This window comes from Triticum dicoccoides, chromosome 1A (assembly GCF_002162155.2).
Source record: "Triticum dicoccoides isolate Atlit2015 ecotype Zavitan chromosome 1A, WEW_v2.0, whole genome shotgun sequence".
Classification (NCBI taxonomy): Eukaryota; Viridiplantae; Streptophyta; class Magnoliopsida; order Poales; family Poaceae; genus Triticum; species Triticum dicoccoides.
Genome location: NC_041380.1, coordinates 29,235,705 through 29,259,167, shown reverse-complemented (window position 1 = coordinate 29,259,167; position 23,463 = coordinate 29,235,705).

Genomic DNA, 23,463 nt, shown 5'->3' with positions numbered 1-23,463 from the left:
ATCGCCGATGCACAAATGGTGGCAGTCGAAATGCAAGAATACCAGAAAAATGCAGATTCGAGTGATTTGCTGCGCTCCAAGAAGCCTGCCACTGATTCTGCATTTCAGTCGTCCGGTGAAACCAAGCAGATTCATATTCACCCGACTGATCCTAATGCTGCTCCTACTCATATCTCAACTTCACTCGACAACAAATAGGAAGAAGCGTGCTACCTCTTGAGCACTGCGTTGGTTTTCCCCAAAGAGGAAGGGATGATGCAGCAAAGTAGCGTAAGTATTTCCATCAGTTTTTGAGAACCAAGGTATCAATCCAGTAGGAGGCTACGCGCGAGTCCCTCGTACCTACACAAAACAAATAAATCCTCCCAACCAACGCAAATAGGGGTTGTCAGTCCCTATAAGGCCACTTACAAGAGTGAGATCTGATAGATATGATAAGATAATATTTTTGGTATTTTTATGATAAAGTTGCAAAATAAAATAAAGGCAAAGTAAATAGCAAAGGAAATAACTAAGTAGTAGGAGATCAATATGATAAAGATAGACCCGGGGGCCATAGGTTTCACTAGTGGCTTCTCTCAAGAGCATAAGTATTCTATGGTGGGTGAACAAATTACTATTGAGCAATTGACAGAATTGAGCATAGTTATGAGAATATCTAGGTATGATCATGTATATAGGCATCACGTCCGAGACAAGTAGACCGACTCCTGCCTGCATCTACTACTATTACTCCACTCATCGACCGCTATCCAGCATGCATCTAGAGTATTAAGTTAAAAATAGAGTAACGCCTTAAGCAAGATGACATGATGTAGAGGGATAGACTCATGTAATATGAAGAAAACCCCATCTTGTTATCCTCGATGGCAACAATACAATACGTGCCTTGCTGCCCTTACTGTCACCGGGAAAGGACACCGCAAGATTGAACCCAAAGCTAAGCACTTCTCCCATTGCAAGAAAGATCAATCTAGTAGGCCAAACCAAACTGATAATTCGAAGAGACTTGCAAAGATAAACAATCATACATAAAAGAATTCAGAGAAGATTCAAATATTATTCATAGATAGACTTGATCATAAACCCACAATTCATCGATATCAACAAACACATCGCAAAAAGAAGATTACATCGAATAGTTCTCCACAAGAGAGGGGGAGAACATTGTATTGAGATCCAAAAAGAGAGAAGAAGCCATCTAGCTACTAACTATGGACCCGTAGGTCTGAGGTAAACTACTCACACTTCATCGGAGAGGCTATGGTGTTGATGTAGAAGCCCTCCGTGATCGATGCCCCCTCCAGTGGAGCTGCGGAACAGGCCCCAAGATGGGATCTCGTGGATACAGAAAGTTACGACGGTGGAATTAGGGTTTTGGCTCCGTATCTGATCGTTTGCGGGTACGTAGGTATATAGGAGGAAGGAGTACGTCGGTGGAGCAACAGGGGGCCCACAAGGGTGGAGGGCGCGCCTGGCGGGGGTGGGTGCGCCCCCTACCTCGTGGCCTCCTGTTTCTTTTCTTGACGTAGGGTCCAAGTCTCCCGGATCATAATCTTCCTAAAAATCACGTTCCCGAAGGTTTCATTCCGTTTGGACTCCGTTTGATATTCCTTTTCTTCGAAACCCTAAAACAGGCAAAAAATAGCAATTCTGGGCTGGGCCTCCGGCTAATAGGTTAGTCCCAAAAATAATATAAAAGTGGATAATAAAGCCCAATAATGTCCAAAACAGTAGATAATATAGCATGGAGCAATCAAAAATTATAGATACGTTGGAGACGTATCAAGCATCCCCAAGCTTAATTCATGCTCGTCCTCAAGTAGGTAAATGATAAAAACAGAATTTTTGATGCAGAGTGCTACTTGGCATAATTTTAATGTAATTCTTCTTAATTTTGGTATGAATATTCAGATCCGAAAGATTAAAGACAAAAGTTCATATTGACATAAAAATAATAATACTTCAAGCATACTAATAAAGCAATTATGTCTTGGCTAAAGAAAGTTATCCCTACAAAATCATATAGTCTGGCTATGCTCTATCTTCACCACACAAAATATTTAAATCATGCACAACCCCGATGACAAGCCAAGCAATTCTTTCATACTTTTGACATTCTCAAAACTTTTTCAATCTTCACGCAATACATGAGCGTGAGCCATGGATATAGCACTATAGGTGGAATAGAGTGGTGGTTGTGGAGAAGACAAAAAGGGAGAAGATAGTCTCACATCAACTAGGTGTATCAACGGGCTATGGAGATGCCCATCAATAGATATCAATGTGAGTGAGTAGGGACTGCCATGCAATGGATGCACTAGAGCTATAAGTATATGAAAGCTCAAAAAGAAACTAAGTGGGTGTGCATCCAACTTGCTTGCTCATGAAGACCTAGGGCATTTTGAGGAAGCCCATCATTGGAATATACAAGCCAAGTTCTATAATGAAAGATTCCCACTAGTATATGAAAGTGATAACATGAGAGACTCTCTAATATGAAGATCATGGTGCTACTTTGAAGCACAAGTGTGGTAAATGGATAGTAACATTGTCCCTTCTCACTTTTTCTCTCATTTTTTTCTTTTTTTGGGCCTTTTCTTTTTTCTTTTTATGGCCTCTTTTCTTTCTCTTTCTTTTTTTATTTGGGCTTCTTTGGCCTATTTTATTTATTTTTCTTCTAGAGTCTCATCCCGACTTGTAGGGGAATCATAGTCTCCATCATCCTTTCCTCAGTAGGACAATGCTCTAATAATGATGATCATCACACTTTTATTTTTCTTACAACTCAAGAATTACAACTCGATACTTAGAACAAAATATGACTCTATATGAATGCCTCTGGCGGTGTACCGGGATATGCAATGACAATGATTGAGTGTGTCATAATAAACAGAATGGTGGAAAGTTGCATGGCAATATATCTCAGAATGGCTATGGAAATGCCATAATAGGTAGGTATGGTGGCTGTTTTGAGGAAGGTATATGGTGGGTGTATGGTACAGGCGAAAGGTGCGCCGTATTAGAGAGGCTAGCAAAGGTGGAAGGGTGAGAGTGCGTATAATCCATGGACTCAACATTAGTCATAAAGAACTCATATACTTATTGCAAAAATCTACTAGTTATCAAAGCAAAGTATTACGCGCATGCTCCTAGGGGGATAGATTGGTAGGAAAAGACCATCGCTCGTCCCCGACCGCCACTCATAAGGAAGTCAATAAATAAATAAATCATGCTCCGACTTCATCACATAACGGTTCACCATACGTGCATGCTATGGGAATCACAAACTTCAACACAAGTATTTCTCAAATTCACAACTACTCAACTAGCACAACTTTAATATCACCATCTTCATATCTCAAAACAATTATCAAGTATCAAACTTATCATAGTATTCAACACACTCATAAGAGAAATTTTTATTATTAATCTTGTATACCAAGCATATTAGGATTTTAAGTAAATTACCATGCTATTAATAATCTTAAAATAATATAAGTGAAGCATGAGAGATCAATAGTTTCTATAAAACAAATCCACCACCGAGCTCTAAAAGATATAAGTGAAGTACTAGAGCAAAATTATATAACTCAAAAGATATAAGCGAAGCACATAGAGTATTCTAACAAATTCCAAATCATATATGGCTCTCTCAAAAGGTGTGTACAGCAAGGATGATTGTGGTAAACTAACAAGCAAAGACTCAAATAATTCAAGACACTCCAAGGAAAACACATATCATGTGGTGAATAAAAATATAGCTCCAAGTAAAGTTATCGATAGAAGTAGACGAAAGAGGGGATGCCTTCCGGGGAATCCCCAAGCTTTTGCTTTTAGGTGTCCTTAGATTATCTTCGGGGTGCCATGGGCATCCCCAAGCTTAGGCTCTTGCCACTCCTTGTTCCATAATCCATCAAATCTTTACCCAAAACTTGAAAACTTCACAACACAAAACTTAAAGTAGAAAATCTCGTGAGCTCCGTTAGCGAAAGAAAATAAAAGACCACTTCAAGGTACTGTAATGAACTCATTCTTTATTTATATTGGTGTTATACCTACTGTATTCCAACTTCTCTATGGTTTATGAACTATTTTACTAGCCATAGATTCATCAAAATAAGCAAACAACACACGAAAAACAGAATCTGTCAAAAACAGAACAGTCTGTAGTAATCTGTTGGTAGCGCACGATCTGGAACCCCAAAAATTCTAAAATAAATTTCTGGACGTGAGGAATTTATATATTAATCATCTGAAAAAAGAATTAACTAAATATAGCTTTCCAAATAAAAATGGAAGCAGTTCTCGTGAGCGCTAAAGTTTCTGTTTTTTACAGCAAGTTCAACAAGACTTTCGCCAAGTCTTCCCAACGGTTCTACTTGGCACAAACACTAATTAAACACAAAAAACACAACCAAAACAGAGTCTAGATAAATTATTTATTACTAAACAGGATAAAAAATCAAGGAATAAAAATAAAATTGGGTTGCCTCCCAACAAGCGCTATCGTTTAACGCCCCTAGCTAGGCATAACAAGCAAGAATAGATCTAGGTATTGCCATCTTTGGTAGGCAATCCATAAGTGGATCTCATAATAGATTCATAAAGTAATTTAATTTTATTTCTAGGGAAGTGTTCCATGCCTTTCCTTAATGGAAATTGGAATATAATATTCCCTTCCTTCATATCAATAATTGCACTAATCTATCTAAGGAAAGGTCTACCAAGAATAATAGGACATGAAGGATTGCAATCTATGTCAAGAACAAAAAAAATATACGGGCACATAATTCCTATTTGCAACAATAAGAACATCATTAATTCTTCCCATAGGTTTCTTAAGAGTGGAATCCGCAAGGTGCAAGTTTAGAGAGCAATCATCAAAATCACGGAAACCTATTAAATCACACAAAGTCTTTGGAATCGTGGAAACACTAGCACCCAAATCACATAAAGCATAGTATTCATGATCTTTAATTTTAATTTTAATAGTTGGTTCCCACTCATCATAAAGTTTTCTAGGGATAGAAACTTACAATTCAAGTTTTTCTTCATAAGATTGCATCAAGGCATCAACGATATGTTTAGTAAACGCTTCATTTTGACTATAAGCATGTGGAGAATTTAGCACGGATTGCAACAAGGAAATACAATCAATCAAAGAGCAATTTTCATAGTTAAATTCCTTGAAATCCATAATAGTGGGTTTAGCAACATCTAGGGTTTTAATTTCTTCAATCCCACTTTTATCAAATTTAGCATCAAGATCAAAAAATTCCGAATTCTTGGAACGCCTTCTAGGTAAAGGTGGATCATATTCAGTCCCATCATTATCAAGATTCATATTGCAAAACAAAGATTTAATAGGGGACACATCAATAAATTTTAGATCTTCATCTTTGTTTTCATAGGAACTAGAAGAACATACTCTTATAAAGGCATCTTTCTTAGCACGCATCCTAGCGGTTCTTTCTTTGCACTCATCAATGGAAATTCTCATAGCTTTGAGAGACTCATTGATATCATGCTTAGGTGGAATAGATCTAGGTTTCAAAGAATCAACATCAAGAGAAATTCTATCAACGTTCCTAACCAAATCATCAATCTTAAGAAATTTTTCTTCAATCATATCATTAAAATTCTTTTGCAAAGTAATAAATTCTTTAATATTAGTTTCAAAATCAGAGGGAATCTTATTATAATTTCCATAATAATTGTTGTAGGAATTACCATAATTATTAGAGGGATTACTAGGATAAGGCCTAGGATTAAAATTTCCTCTATACGCGTTGTTACCAAAATTGTTCCTACTAAAAAAATTCACATCCATAGATTCATTATTGTTCTCAATAAAAGTAGACAAGGGCATATCATTAGGATTAGAAGAAACACTCTTATTAGCAAATAATTTCATAAGTTCATCCATCTTTCCACTCAAAACATTAATTTCTTCTATCACATGCACCTTTTTATTAGTAGATCTTTCAGTATGCCATTGAGAATAATTAACCATAGTATTATCTAGGAGTTTAGTAGCTTCTTCTAAAGTAATTTCCATAAAAGTGCCTCCCGCGGCTGAATCTAAAAGATTTTTCTAGAAGCAAAATTCAATCCGGCATAAAATTTTTGTATAATCATCCACAAATTTAAACCATGAGTAGGGCAATTACGTATCATTAGTTTCATTCTCTCCCAAGATTGTGCAACATGTTCATGATCAAGTTGCTTAAAATTCATAATATCGTTTCTAAGAGAGATGATCTTAGCAGGAGGAAAATACTTAGAGATAAAAGCATCTTTGCACTTGTTCCATGAATCAATACTATTTTTAGGCAAAGACGAAAACCAAGCTTTAGCACGATCTATAAGCGAAAAAGTAAATAGCTTGAATTTAACAATATCATTATCCACATCTTTCTTCTTTTGCATGTCACACAAATCAACGAAGCTATTTAGATGGGTAGCGGCATCTTCACTAGGAAGGCCGGAAAACGGATCTTTCATGACAAGATTCAGCAAAGCAGTATGAATTTCACAAGATTCAGCATCGGTAAGAGGAGCAATTGGTGTGCTAATAAAATCATTATTGTTGGTATTGGTGAAGTCACACAATTTAGTATTATCTTGAGCCATCATGACAGGCAAGCAAACTAAAACACAAGCAACCAAAAAGCAAGCAGAGAAAAAGAGGCAAATAGAGAGGGGGATAGAGAGAGAGGGCGAATAAAACGGCAAGGGTGAAGTGGGGGGGAGAGGAAAACGAGAGGCAAATGGAAAATAATGTAATGCGGGAGATAAGGGTATGTGATGGGTAATTGGTATGTTGACTTTTGCATAGACCTCCCCGGCAACGGCGCCAGAAATCCTTCTTGCTACCTCTTGAGCACTGCGTTGGTTTTCCCCGAAGAGGAAGGGATGATGCAGCAAAGTAGCGTAAGTATTTTCCTCAGTTTTTGAGAACCAAGGTATGAATCTAGTAGGAGGCTACACGCGAGTCCCTCGTACCTGCACAAAACAAATAAATCCTTGCAACCAACGCAAATAGGGGTTGTCAGTCCCTATATGGCCACTTACGAGAGTGAGATCTGATAGATATGATAAGATAATATTTTTGGTATTTTTATGATAAAGTTGCAAAGTAAAATAAAGGCAAAATAAATAGCAAGGGAAATAACTAAGTAGTAGGAGATCAATATGATAAAGATAGACCCGGGGGCCATAGGTTTCACTAGTGGCTTCTCTCAAGAGCATAAGTATTCTACGGTGGGTGAACAAATTACTGTTGAGCAATTGACAGAATTGAGCATAGTTATGAGAATATCTAGGTATGATCATGTATATAGGCATCACATCCGAGACAAGTAGACCGACTCCTGCCTGCATCTACTACAATTACTCCACTCATCGACTGTTATCTAGCATGCATCTAGAGTATTAAGTTAAAAATAGAGTAACACCTTAAGCAAGATGACATGATGTAGAGGGATAGACTCATGCAATATGAAGAAAACCCCATCTTGTTATCCTCGATGGAAACAATACAATACGTGCCTTGCTGCCCTTACTGTCACCGGGAAAGGACACCGCAAGATTGAACCCAAAGCTAAGCACTTCTCCCATTGCAAGAAAGATCAATCTAGTAGGCCCAACCAAACTGATAAGTCGAAGAGACTTGCAAAGATAACCAATCATACATAAAAGAATTCATAGAAGATTCAAATATTATTCATAGATAGACTTGATCATTAACCCACAATTCATCGGTATCAACAAACATACCGCAAAAAGAAGATTACATCAAATAGTTCTCCACAAGAGAGGGGGAGAACATTGTATTGAGATCCAAAAAGAGAGAACAAGCCATCTAGCTACTAACTATGGACCCGTAGGTCTGAGGTAAACTACTCACACTTCATCGGAGAGGCTATGGTGTTGATGTAGAAGCCCTTCGTGATCGATGCCCCCTCCGGCGGAGCTCCGGAACATGCCCCAAGATGGGATCTCGTGGATACAGAAAGTTACGGCGGTGGAATTAGGGTTTTGGCTCCATATCTGATCGTTTGGGGGTACGTAGGTATATATAGGAGGAAGGAGTACGTCAGTGGAGCAACAGGGGGCCCATGAGGGTGGAGGGCGCACCTGGTGGGGTTGGGCATGCCCTCCTACCTCATGGCATCCTGTTTGTTTTCTTGACGTAGGGTCCAAGTCTCCCAGATCATAATCTTCCTAAAAATCACGTTCCCGAAGGTTTCATTCCGTTTGGACTCCGTTTGATATTTCTTTTCTTCGAAACCCTAAAACAGGCAAAAAACAACAATTCTGGGCTGGGCCTCCGGTTTATAGGTTAGTCCCAAAAATAATATAAAAGTGGATAATAAAGCCCAATAATGTCCAAAACAGTAGATAATATAGCATGGAGCAATCAAAAATTATAGATACGTTGGAGACGTATCAGAGCGCTCATCCAGTTCCTCCGTGAGAACTGGGACATCTTTGCATGGAAACCTTCTGACATGCCGGGTGGACCCAGGGGACTGGCTGAGCATCGTTTGTGAGTCGAACCGAAAGTAAAACCAATCAAGGAACATCTCCGATGGTCCGCCTTACAAAAGAGAAAGGCAATTGGTGAGGAAGTGGCTCGGCTCCGGGCAGCTGAGTTCATCTGAGAGATTTACCACTCCGAGTGGCTCGCCAATGTTGTTATGGTCCCCAAGAAGGACAACTCACTTCGCATGTGCATTGACTTCAAGCATATCAATCGGGCCTGCCCGAAAGATCATTTTCCTCTCCCCCGCATCGACCAAGTTGTCGATTCGACTGCAGGGTGTGAGCGTTTGTCTTTCCTAGACGCCTATTCCAGTACCATCAGATCCGACTATATGGACCCGATGAGATAAAAACAGCTTTCATCACTCCATTCGGGTGCTTTTGTTATGTCACCATGCCATTCGGTCTCAAGAACGTTGGGGCCACATTCATGAGGATGATTCAGAAGTGTCTGCTCACTCAAATCATTCAGAATGTGGAAGCATACATGGATGACATTGTGGTCATGTCGCATAAAGGTTCCAACCTGCTGACTGACCTTGCTGAAACCTTTGCCAACCTAAGAAGATATGATACCAAGATTAACCCATCAAAGTGCACTTCCGGAGTTCCTGGCGGAAAGTTACTCGGCTTCCTCGTTTCCGAATGAGGGATCGACGCGAACCCAGAGAAAGTTGGTGCCATACTCCGGATGAAGCGCCCTGTGCGCGTGCATGATGTCTAGAAGCTTACTGGTTGTTTGGCCGCCTTGAGTCGATTCATTTCTAGCCTCTGTGAAAAGGCATTGCCTCTTTACCGACTGATGAAGAAATCTGACAAGTTTGAATGAACTCCTGAAGCTGATGCAGCATTTGCAGATATCAAAGCCCCGCTTTCCACCCAGCCGGTGCCCGCTGCCCCAATCAGCAAAGAGCCTTTACTGCTTTACATTGAAGCCACTGGACAAGTTGTCAGTACAGTACTCACGGTCGAGTGGGAAGAAGAAGGAAAAACCTATAAAGTTCAGCGCCCAGTATATTATGTTTCTGAAGTTTTAACTCCATCCAAGCAAAGATATCCACATTATCAGAAGCTTGTTTATGGGATTTACATGACCATGAAGAATGTTGCACATTATTTCTCTGATCACTCCATTATAGTCATCAGTGACACACCATTGTCAAAAATTCTGAACAACAGATATGCAACTGGTCGAGTGGAAAAATGGGCGATTGAACTCCTTCCCTTGGATATCAAGTTTGAGGCAAAGAAAGCTATCAAGTCCCATGCAATAGCAGATTTCCTCGCCGAGTGGATCGAACAGCAACTGCCGACTCAGATTCACTCGGACCATTAAACCATGTTTTTTGATGGATCTAAGATGCTGAATGGTTCTGGCACTAGGGTAGTATTGGTATCCTCCCGAGGTGACAAGCTCCGCTATGTTCTCCAAATTCATTTCGATTCCTCCAACAACGAAGATGAATATGAGGAACTTTTGTACGGGTTGCGTATGGCCATTTCACTCGGCGTCCGTCACCTCATGGTCTACGGCGACTTAGATTTGGTGGTGAATCAAGTGATGAAGGAGTGGGACATCAAAAGCCCGACTATGACTGGCTACTGCAATGTAGTGACAAAGTTAGAGAAGAAGTTTGAGGGTTTAGAACTCCACCACATACCCCGACTGAAAAATCAAGCAGCGGATGATTTGGCGAAGATAGGTTCCAAGAGGGAAGCCATTCCCAGTAATGTGTATTTGGAACATATTCATACACCTTCAGTCTAGGAAGATCCTTTCACTGAAGAGCCCCCGCAACCAAAGAGCGCCACTGATCCAACTGAAGTCCAAGTCCCGGCCGTGGTCGACTTGATCATGGAGGTTTTGGTCATCACTCCCGACTGGACAGTGCCGTACATCGCATACATCCTTAGGAAGGAACTCCCAGAGGACGAAGAAGAAGCCCGACAGATTGTCTGCCGATCCAAAGATTTTACCGTGATAAGAGGGCAGCTGTTCAAAGAAAGTGTAACTGGAGTCAGCCAGAAATGCATAACACCAGAGGAAGGTCGAGTGATCCTCAACGACATGCACTCAGGGACCTGTGGTCACCATCCGTGCTCTCGGACCATTGTGGCCAAAGCATACCGAGCAGGATTTTACTGGCCACGGGCAAATGAGATGGCACAAGAAGTAGTCGACAAATGTGAAGGTTGCCAGTTTTACTCCAACATGTCTCACAAGCCTGCGTCAGCCCTGAAGACCATTCCACTCGTCCGGCCCTTCGCTGCTTGGGGTTTGGACATGGTGTGACCTCTGAGAACGGGTAGGAGTGGCTTCACTCATGTACTCGTGGCAGTCGACAAGTTCACCAAATGGATTGAAGCCAAACCTATCAAAAGTCTTGAAGCCAGTACTGCAGTCAGTTTCATCAGAGAGTTAACATTCAGATATGGTGTTCCGCACAGCATCATCACTGACAATGGGTCGAACTTTGATTCTGGTGAGTTCAGAGTGTTCTGTGCTTCCCAAGGAACTCGGGTCGACTACGCTTCAGTCGTCCATCCCCAATCGAATGGACAAGCTAAAAGAGCAAACATATTGATTCTCAAATGACTGAAACCCCGACTGATGCGTGATCTCAAGCACGCGGCAGGCGCCTGGGTCGATGATACGTCTCCGTTGTATCTACTTTTCCAAACACTTTTGCCCTTTTTTGGACTCTAACTTGCATGATTTGAATGGAACTAACCCATACTGACGCTGTTTTCAGCAGAATTGCCATGGTGTTATTTATGTGCAGAAACAAAAGTTCTCGGAATGACCTAAAACTTCACGGAGATAATTTTTGGAAATAATAAAGAATATTGGCAAAAGATCAAGGCCAGGGGGCCCATACCCTAGCCACGAGGATGGGGGCGCGCCCCCTACCTCATGGCCCCCTGGAGCGCCACCGACCTCAACCTTGACTCCATATATTTGTGTTCAGAGAGAAAAAAATAAAGGAGAAGGATTCATCTCGTTTTACGATACGGAGCGGCCGCCAAGCCCTAAACTCTCTCGGGAGGGCTGATCTGGAGTCCGTTCGGGGCTCGGAGAGGGGAATCCGTCGCCATCGTCATCATCAACCATCCGCCATCATCAATTTCATGATGCTCACCGCCGTGCGTGAGTAATTTCATCGTAGGCTTGCTGGACGGTGATGGGTTGGATGAGATTTATCATGTAACCGAGTTAGTTTTGTTAGGGTTTGATCCCTAGTAACCACTATGTTCTGAGATTGATGTTGCTATGACTTTGCTATGCTTAATGCTTGTCACTAGGGCCCGAGTGCCATGATTTCAGATCTGAACCTATTATGTTTTCATGAATATATGTGAGTTCTTGATCCTATCTTGCAAGTCTATAATCACCTACTATGTGTTATGATCCGGCAACCCCGAAGTGACAATAATCGGGACCACTCCCAGTGATGACCGTAGTTTGAGGAGTTCATGTATTCACTATGTGTTAATGCTTTGGTCCGATACTCTATTAAAAGGAGGCCTTAATATCCCTTAGTTTCCACTAGGACCCCACTACCACGGGAGGGTAGGATGAAAGATGTCATGCAAGTTCTTTTCTATAAGCACGTATGACTATATTCGGAATACATGCCTACATTACATTGATGAATTGGAGCTAGTTCTGTGTCACCCTAGGTTATGACTGTTACATGATGAACCACATCCGGCATAATTCTCCATCACCGATCCATTGCCTACGAGCTTTCCATATATTGTTCTTCTCTTATTTACTTTTCTGTTGCTATTGTTATCATCACTACAAAATACCAAAAACATTACTTTTGCTACCATTACCTTTTGCTATCGTTACCACTACTATCATATTACTTTGATACTAAACACTTTGCTGCAGATATTAAGTTTCCAGGTGTGGTTGAATTGACAACTCAGCTGCTAATACTTGAGAATATTCTTTGGCTCCCCTTGTGTCAAATCAATAAATTTGGGTTGAATACTCTACCCTCGAAAACTGTTGCGATCCCCTATACTTATGGATTATCAAGACTATTTTCTGGCGCTGTTTCCGGGGAGCATAGCTCTATTCTTTGAGTCACTTGGGATTTATATCTGCTTATCATTATGAAGAACTTGAGAGATCCAAAAACCAAGATTTATCCCTCAACTATGAGGGGAGGTAAGGAACTTCCATCTAGCTCTACACTTGATTCACCTTCTGTTTTGAGTAAGCTTGCGACACCTAGACCTGCTTCTGCTATTAATTCTGATATGTCGCATATTATTGATGATGCCACTTCTGCTATGCATGATACTTATGATGAAACTACTTCTATGCTTGATACTACTGTGCCACTTGGTGAATTTCTTGATGAACAACTTGTTAGGGCTAGAGAGAATGAAATTATTGAAACTGATAATACTGATGAAAGTAATGATGAAGGCTCTCCTAATAAATATGAATTACCTGTTGTGCTTGAGGGCTATGTTATGGATGAAGAAACTAAAAGAGACTTTCTTGCTTGCAATGATAGAAGTGATCTTAGGAAATTATTAGCTAAGCTTAAACAAAAAATCTGAATGCTAGAATGAAATATGATCCTGCTTATGCTACTTCACCTATCTTTGTTACTGATAAGGATTATGATTCTCTATTGATCCTGATATAATTACTTTAGTTGAATCTGATCCTTTTTATGGCTATGAATCTAAAACTGTTGTGGCACATCTTACTAAATTAAATGATATAGCCACCCTGTTCACTAATGATGAGAGAACTCGCTACTTTTATATCCTTAAAATATTTCCGTTCTCATTAAAGGGTGATGCTAAGATATGGTTTAATTCTCTTGATCTTGGTTGTGTGCGTAGTCCCTAGGATATGATTTATTACTTCTCTACTAAATATTTCCCTGCTCATAAGAAATAAGCCGCTTTAAGGGATATATATATAATTTTGTGCAAATTGAAGAAGAGAGTCTCCCACAAGCTTGGGGGAGGCTTCTCCAATTACTTAATGCTTTGCCTGATCATCCTCTTAAGAAAAATGAAATACTTGATATCTTTTATAATGGACTAACTGATGCTTCCAGAGATTACCTGGATAGTTGTGCTGGTTCTGTTTTCAGGGAAAGAACACCGGATGAAGCTGAAATTCTATTGAATAATATGCTGACAAATGAAAATAATTGGACACTTCCTGAGACAACTCCCGAGCCTATTCCTAAACCAACTCCGAAGAAAACAGGTGTTCTATTTCTCAGTCCTGAAGATATGCAAGAGGCAAAGAAATCTATGAAAGAAAAGGGTATTAAAGCTGAAGATGTTAAGAATTTACCTCCTATTGAAGGAATACATGGTCTTAATTTACCACCTAGTGAAGAAACACATGGTCTTGATAACTCGACACATGTAGTAAAGGTAAATTCTCTCTATAGATACGATAAAGCTGAAATCCCATTTAATAAGTTTGCTAGCCCATGCTTGGATGAGTTTGATGACTTTATGGTTAAACAAGAAAACTTCAATGCTTATTTTGGTAGATAATTAAAACGCAATGCTGATATGCTTGAACACTTGGGTGATTATATGGCTAATGTTAAAGGTGAACTTAAACTTATTAGTAAACATGCTTCTATGGTTACCACTCAAGTAGAACAAGTACTTAAAGCTCAAAATGATTTGCTCAATGAATTGAATAGTAAGAATAATGACTATGCTGTTAGAGTGGCTACTAGATCTGGTAAAATGACTCAGGAACCTTTGTATCCTGAAGGCCACCCTAAGAGAATTGAGCAAGATTCTCAGAGAAATAATATTGATGCACCTAGTCCTTCTAAGAGGAAGAAAAAGAAAAATGATAGGACTTTGCATGCTTTTAGTGAGCCTGTTATTGACACACCTGAGAATCCCAATGATATTTCTATTTTTGATGCTAAAACACAATCTGGTAATGAACATGAAACTAGTGATAATGTTAATGATAATGTCCATGTTGATGCTCAACCTAGCAATGATAATGATGTAGATATTAAACCTGCTGTTGATCTTGATAACCCACAATCGAAGAATCAACGTTATGATAAGAAAGACTTTGTTGCTAGGAAGCACGGTAAAGAAAGAGAGCCTTGGGTTCAGAAACCCATGCCTTTTCCTCCCAAACCATCCAAGAAAAAGGATGATGAGGATTTTGAGCGCTTTGCTGAAATAATTAGACCTATCTTTTTGCGTATGCGATTAACTGATATGCTCAAAATGAATCCTTGTGCTAAGTATATGAAAGATATTGTTACTAATAAAAGAAAGATACTGGAAGCTGAGATTTCTACCATGCTTGCTAATTGTACTTTTAAGGGTGTAATACCTAAGAAACTAGGAGATCTTGGAGTACCAACTATACCATGCTCCATTAAAAGAAACTATGTTAAAACTGCTTTATGTGATCTTGGAGCCGGTGTAAGTGTTATGCCTCTCTCTTTATATCGTAGACTTGATTTGAATAAGTTGACACCTACCGAAATATCTTTGCAAATGGCTGATAAATCAACTGCTATACCTGTCGGTTTTTGTGAGGATGTGCCTGTTGTAGTTGCAAACGTTACTATTTTAACAAACTTTGTTATTCTTGATATTCCCGAGGACGATAGTATGTCTATTATTCTTGGAAGACCCTTTTTGAATACTGTAGGGGCTTTTATTGATTGCACCAAAGGCAATGTCACTTTTCATGTTAATGGTAATGAGCATACCGTACACTTTCCGAGGAAACAATGTCAAGTCCACAGTATAAATTCTATTGGATAAATTTCAACAATCACTATTGGAGGTTTTGAATTTCCTCTTCCTACTGTCAAGAAGAAATATGATATTCTTATTGTTGGGGATGTGCATATCCCCGTTGAGGTAACCTAGTGTTATTCGAAAATTCTCCGGTTCCATGTACTCGGAATGAGTTTGTTAACAAGACTTGATCAACCTTGTTAGTGGATTCCTTTTGATGAGCATGAGATGGATCAATTTAGAAAACACAACTCTCTGTACCCTCTTTTTACTTTCTGTTATTTATATTAAATAAAGCAAAAATAGTAATTTCTGTCTGTATTCTGAATTATTCGTGCAATATAAAAATACTCCAAAAATAAAAGTTCTCCAAATGCCCTGAAATTTAAATATGATTTTTTATGGAATATTTGAGAATTTCTGGCACTGAGAACACAGCAGGGGGAGCAAGCACCTGGCCACGAGGGTCCACGACGCGCCCACCCCCTAGGCGCGCCCGATACGTCTCCAACGTATCTATAATTTTTGATTCTTCCATGCTATTATATTATCAACCTTGGATGTTTTATATGAATTTATATGCTATTTTATATGATTTTTGGGACTAACCTATTAACCTAGAGCCCAGTGCCAGTTTCTGTTTTCCCCTTGTTTTAGAGTATCACAGAAAAGGAAAATCAAACAGAGTCCAATTGACCTGAAACTTCACAGAACTTATTTTTAGACTAGAAGAAGCCCATGGAGTATCGGAGTTGGACCAGGAGAGTCCCGGGCTGCCTACGAGGGTGGGGGCCGCGCCCACCCCCTGGGCGCGCCCCCTACCTTGTGGATAGCCGGGAGGTCCACTGACGTACTTCTTCCTCCCATATATACCCATATACCCTAAAAACTTCGAGAGCACAATAGATCGGGAGTTCCGCTGCCAGAAGCCTCCGTAGCCACCTAAAACCAATCTAGACCCATTCCGCCACCCTGCCGGAGGGGGAATCCCTCTCCGATGGCCATCTTCATCATCCCGGCGCTCTCCATGACAAGGAGGGAGTAGTTCTCCCTCGGGGCTGAGGGTATGTACCAGTAGCTATGTGTTTGATCTCTCTCTCTCTCTCTCTCTCGTGTTCTTGAGGTGGTACGATCTTGATGTATCGCGAGCTTTGCTATTATAGTTAGATCTTATGATGTTTCTCCCCTCTACTCTCTTGTAATGGATTGAGCTTTCCCTTTGAAGTTATCTTATCGGATTGAGTCTTTAAGGATTTGAGAACACTTGATGTATGTCTTGCGTGGGATACCCGTGGTGACAATGGGGTATTCTATTGATCCACTTGATGTATAATTTGGTGATCAACTTGCGGGTTCCACCCATGAACCTATGCATAGGGGTTGGCACACGTTTTCGTCTTGACTCTCCGGTAGAAACTTTGGGGCACTCTTTGAGGTTCTATGTGTTGGTTGAATAGATGAATCTGAGATTGTGTGATGCATATCGTATAATCATACCCACGGATACTTGAGGTGACATTGGAGTATCTAGGTGACATTAGGGTTTTGGTTGATTTGTGTCTTAAGGTGTTATTCTAGTATGAACTCTAGAGCTGTTTGTGACACTTATAGGAATAGCCCAACGGATTGATTGGAAAGAATAACTTTGAGGTGGTTTCGTACCCTACCATAATCTCTTCGTTTGTTCTCCGCTATTAGTGAGTTTGGAGTGACTCTTTGTTGCATGTTGAGGGATAGTTATATGATCCAATTAGGTTATTATTGTTGAGAGGACTTGCACTAGTGAAAGTATGAACCCTAGGCCTTGTTTCTTAGCATTGCAATACCGTTTGTGCTCACTTTTATCATTAGTTACCTTGCTGTTTTTATATTTTCAGATTACAAAAACCATTATCTACTATCCATATACCACTTGTATCACCATCTCTTCGTCGAACTAGTGCACCTATACAATTTACCATTGTATTGGGTGTGTTGGGGACACAAGAGACTCTTTGTTATTTGGTTGCAGGGTTGCTTGAGAGAGACCATCTTCATCCTATGCCTCCTATGGCTTGATAAACCTTAGTTCATCCACTTGAGGGAAATTTGCTACTGTCCTACAAACCTCTGCACTTGGAGGCCCAACAACGTCTACAAGAAGAAGGTTGTGTAGTAGACATCAGCGCTCCCCTACCTCGTGGGCCCACGGTGGCTCCCCTCCACTTATTCCTACACCCATACACTTCTTCTTCCTTCCCAAAAAATCACCATCCAGCTCAAGTACGAGTTCTAGCTCATTTTGCTGCGATTTTCGATCTCCTTGCTCAAAGCACCTCTCACAAAACTGCTTTGGGGGATTGTCCCTTGGTATGTGACTCCTCCAATGGTCCAATTAGTTTTTGTTCTAGTGCTTTATTCATTGCATATTTTTGCTGCTTAGGTGACCATGTTCTTGAGCTTGCATGTCAAATTTATATGGTCAAAAGTAGTTTTGATGCATGATATAGGCTCTAGGCACTTGTAGGAGTAGTTGCTACCAACTTTGTTGAGTTTGGTTTACTTTTATTTGAAGTTACTAAAAATTTCAGAATTTTTCAGAAAATAATGAAGAGATTTTTGAGGGGCTCATCAAGCCGAAGCTCGAAGGATAAGCAAAGTGACGAGGATAAGAGACCCAAGTATAATCTCCCTCGCACCGCGGAGGTCCAGCCGTGTGAATGGCCTTGTGATGATATCTTGAGAGCATCCAAGATTTATGATGATTTCTATGAATTGGCTGAGAATGCAGGCCTCACCGCCTTCCTCCACGACCTACGCGAACAATATCTCTTACTCACCAACATCTTTGTGCAAAACTTTCATTTCCATGCTAGGAGCTCACCACCTACGGTGGAGTTTTATTTATATGATGAGCATAAGGAGATGTCACTTTGTGATTTTTGTCGGGTTTCTTTAATCCCTTTCAAGGGCATCATAGAGGAACCACATCGTGATGATGTGGATGGGTTTGTTGATACCATCACTGTATGGGAAACGAGGAAGGTTTCCGACGCACGAACTACTAGCATACACTTTCCTGTTCTACGTTACTTTGCTATATTTGCTAGTAGATGCTTAATTAGGCGCGGAAACTGTGGAAACCTGAGTGCCCCTGATATTGTTATTTTGTGCCATGCCTTATTTCGTGATGGCACATTCAGCATGGGTGCTATTATTGCCAAGCGGTTAAATCTCAACCGTACTAAGGGCCCCGTCTTTGGAGGCATCTTCGCCTTGCGCCTAGCTGCACATTTTAACATACCTATTAGGCATTATGAGAAAGAAGAAAAATTGCTGCCTCCTGTTTATTTAGATTATAAGAGTATGGCAGCACATGATTTTATTGTTAAGAATAGGGAAAAGGCTCTTAAGTACAAATTAATATTTGGTAAAAATCATCCTGAGACAATTACCCTGCCTGCTCCTTCCTTGTTTGATTTATCTGCAGGCAAGTACCTTGTTCCGTTGGAGGCCATTCATGCCTACCGGAACCCTACAGCAGCCACAGAGCCAGATCCGGAATCACAATTTGATCCTCCACGACAGTCTGATTATCAGTGGGACCCGAAGATGATTGCCAACCAGTGGCAATCCAAGGCTTCATCGCAGTACGACCCCAACTATTACTTTGGATATCCGCCAGGCCAGCCGTGGCCATAGACCAACTTAGGCCAAAAGCCTAAGCTTGGGGGAGTACGTATTTTCCACCGACATTACATTCATGTTCACACACTCATTGCTAGATGTGGGTGCTCGTACTTTTTCATCGTATCATCCATGCTAGTTTATTTCCTTTTTATGCTTTCTTCTTGTGTGTTTGATAAACCTTAGAAAAACCAAAAAATTAGTTGTAGCTTTCAGCTAGCTTTAATTTCTATGCTTGTAGTAGTAATTAAAAAGAAAACCCAAAAAGATTTCCTGTTCTTCTTTTGCTTGTTGGGAGCTTTCCTGTGTAAATAGTTTTATTTCTTTTCTTTTCTTTGGGGGTCGATAGGAGAAGACCATAATTAAAATATTGAAGTGACTCCTATATGCATTATTGTTGATTTAACCAAGAGTCCATATTGTCTTGTCTTCTCCTGTTTATTGAATGCGTACATATTCCAGCTTAGTCCAATGCACGTGCACTGTTATATTTATTCACATCATTCAGTCGTGCAAGTGAAAGGCAATTATGATGATATATGATGGACTGATTGAGATTGGAGAAGCTGGTATGAACTCGACCTCTTTTGTGTTTGTAAATATGATTAGTTCATCGTTCTTGATTCAGCCTATTATGAATAAACATGTTTGCAATGACAATTAGAGATTATAGTTGCTTATGCCATGCTTAATTAGCTAGGAGCTTATAATGGTTTACCTTGCGTGCCAACATGCTATTAAAATGGTTGTGATGTGGTATGATAGGGTGGTATCCTCTTTTGAACGATTCGAGCGGCTTGACTTGGCACATGTAGTTGAAACAAAATCAACATAGCCTCTACGATATTTATGTTCATGGTGCATTATATCCTACTCATGCTTGCATTCGGTGTTGATTAATTTTAATGCATGTTCATGACTATTGTCGCTCTCTAGCTGGTCGCTTCCCAGTCTTTTTCTAGCCTTCACCTGTACTAAGCGGGAATACTGCTTGTGCATCCAATCCCATGAACCCCAAAGTTATTCCATATGAGTCCACCATACCTACCTATATACGGTATCTACCTGCCGTTCCAAGTAAATTTGTATGTGCCAAACTCTAAACCTTCAAATAAACATTCTGTTTTGTATGCTCGAATAGCTCATGTATCAACTAGAGCTGTCCGTATCTTCCATGGTAGGCGGGTTATTCTCAAGAGGAGTGGACTCCGCTCCTCACTCACGAGAAAATGGCTGGTAACCGAGATGCGTAGTCCCATGCTTTATGCAAATCAAATCAAAATAATTGCAAACAAAACTCCCCCTGGGACTGTTGTTAGTTGGAGGCACTCGTTGTTTCGAGCAAGCCATGGATTGATGCTTGTTGGTGGAGGGGGAGTATAAACTTTACCATTCTGTTTGGAAACCGCCTATAATGTGTGTAGCATGGAAGATATCGCCATCTCTTGGTTGTTATGTTGACAATGAAAGTATACCGCTCAAAATATTATTCATCTCTATTTCAAAATCGAGCTCTGGCACCTCTACATATCCCTGCTTCCCTCTGTGAAGGGCCAATCTATTTACTTTTATGTTGAGTCATCATCCTCTTATTAAAAAGCACCAGTTGGAGAGCACCGCTGTCATTTGCATTCATTACTGTTAGTTTACATTGAGTATGACTTGACTGGATCTCTTTTACCATGAATTACAATGTCTAGCCAATCCTTGATCTTTAAAGGTGCTCTGCATTTATGTTTTGCAGTCTTAGAAAGGGCTAGCGAGATACCATCTTGGTATATCATATTATGATTATTTTGAGAAAGTGTTGTCATCTGAGATTTATTATTATTGCACGCTAGTTGATTATGCCATTAATATGAGTAAACATGAGACCTAAGAGTTATTGTGAATATGGTTAGTTTATAATCTTTGCTGAAAACCTGAATGCTGGCTTTACATATTTACAACAACAAGAGCAAACATAGTTTGTAAAAGTTTTTCTTTATCACTTTTAGTTTGTCAATTGAATTGCTTGAGGACAAGCAAAGGTTTAAGCTTGGGGGAGTCGATACATCTCCGTCGTATCTACTTTTCCAAACACTTTTGCCCTTGTTTTGGACTCTAACTTGCATGATTTGGATGGAACTAACCTGGACTGACGCTGTTTTCAGCGGAATTTCCATGGTGTTATTTATGTGCAGAAACAAAAGTTCTCGGGATGACCTGAAACTTCACGGATATTATTTTTGGAAATAATAAAAAATACTGGCAAAAGATCAAGGCCAGGGGGCCCACACCCTAGCCACGAGGGTGGGGGCGCGCCTGCCCCCCTGGGCTCGCCCCCTACCTCATGGGCCCCCTGGAGCTCCACCAACCTCAACCTTGACTCCATATATTTGTGTTCAGAGAGAAAAAATAAAGGAGAAGGATTCATCGTGTTTTACGATATGGAGCCGCCGCCCAGCCCTAAACTCTCCCGGGAGGGCTGATCCGGAGTCCGTTCGGGGCTCCGGAGAGGGGAATCTGTCGCCATCGTCATCATCAACCATCCTCCATCACCAATTTCATGATGCTCACCACCGTGCGTGAGTAATTTCATCGTAGGCTTGCTGGACGGTGATGGGTTGGATGAGATTTATCATGTAATCGAGTTAGTTTTGTTAGGGTTTGATCCCTAGTATCCACTATGTTCTGAGATTGATGTTGCTATGACTTTGCTATGCTTAATTCTTGTCAGTAGGGCCCGAGTGCCATGATTTCAGATCCGAACCTATTATGTTTTCATGAATATATGTGAGTTCTTGATCCTATCTTGCAAGTATATAGTCACCTACTATGTGTTATGATCCGGCAACCCCGAAGTGACAATAATCGGGACCACTCCCGGTGATGAGCGTAGTTTGAGGAGTTCATGTATTCACTATGTGTTAATGCTTTGGTCCGGTACTCTATTAAAAGGAGGCCTTAATATCCCTTAGTTTCCATTAGGACCCCGCTGCCACGGGAGGGTAGGACAAAAGATGTCATGCAAGATCTTGTCCATAAGCACGTATGACTATATTCGGAATACATGCCTACATTACATTGATGAATTGGAGCTAGTTCTGTGTCACCCTAGGTTATGATTGTTACATGATGAACCACATCCGGCATAATTCTCCATCACTGATCCATTGCCTACGAGCTTTCCATATATTGTTCTTCGCTTTATTTACTTTTCCGTTGCTATTGTTATCATCACTACAAAATACCAAAAACATCACTTTTGCTACCATTACCTTTTGCTATCGTTACCACTACTATCATATTACTTTGCTACTAAACACTTTGCTGCAGATATTAAGTTTCCAGGTGTGGTTGAATTGACAACTCAACTGCTAATACTTGAGAATATTCTTTGGCTCCCCTTATGTCGAATCAATAAATTTGGGTTGAATACTCTACCCTCGAAAACTGTTGCGATCCCCTATACTTGTGGGTTATCAGTCGACGAACTTCCGTCAATGCTTTGGGGCTTGAGGACAACTCCTAATCAGTCAACTGGCCGAACTCCATTCTTCCTGGTCTATGGAGCTGAAGCTGTTCTTCCGAGTGACTTGCGTCACAACGCACCCAGAGTCAAGCTTTTCTCAGAAGATGAAGCAGAACAGGCTCGGCAAGACGTAGTTGATCTCCTAGAAGAGGAAAGAGAGATGGCCCTAATCCGGTCGATCATTTATCAGCAAGACCTGCGTTGATTCCACGCCAGAAACGTGAGGGGTCAAGCATTTCAAGAAGGAGACTTGGTCCTTCGAGTGGATCAGCAGAAACCACACAAACTCGCTCCTACTTGGGAAGGCCCCTTCATTGTCTCCAGAGTGCTCCACAACGGAGCATACCACTTATACAACGTCGAGCACAAGAAAGACGAGCCACGCGCTTGGAATGCGGAGCTGCTCCACCCCTTTTACACTTAAGCATTCAGACTGTTGAGATGTAATAAGAAATACCCTTTAAATTGATTATCAAAGACACAGTTTTACAGTCTCTTAAGTGATTGTTGTTTCCTTTTTATATGTTCTAAATCCCCCAGTGGGTGCCTTAGATGCGAATCCGTTTCGCCTAAGTTTGAAAAATCCTACCGAGTGGTGAGCAACCCTCTCACTCGGAGGCTTAGATGCGAATCTGTTTCGCCTAAGTTTGAAAAATCCTACCGAGTGGTGAGCAAGCCTCTCACTCGGAGGCTTAGCTGCGAATCTGTTTCGCCTAAGTTTAAAAAATCCTACCGAGTGGTGAGTAAGCCTCTCACTCGGGGGCTTAGCTGCAGTCCATTACTCGCCTAAGTTTAAAAAATCCTAACGAGTGGTGAGCAAGCCTCTCACTCGGGGGCTTAGCTGCAGTCCAGTACTCGCCTAAGTTTAAAATATCCTATCGAGTGGTGAGCAACCCTCTCACTCGGGGGCTTAGCTGCAGCCCAGTACTCAAAAATCCTACCGAGTGGTGAGC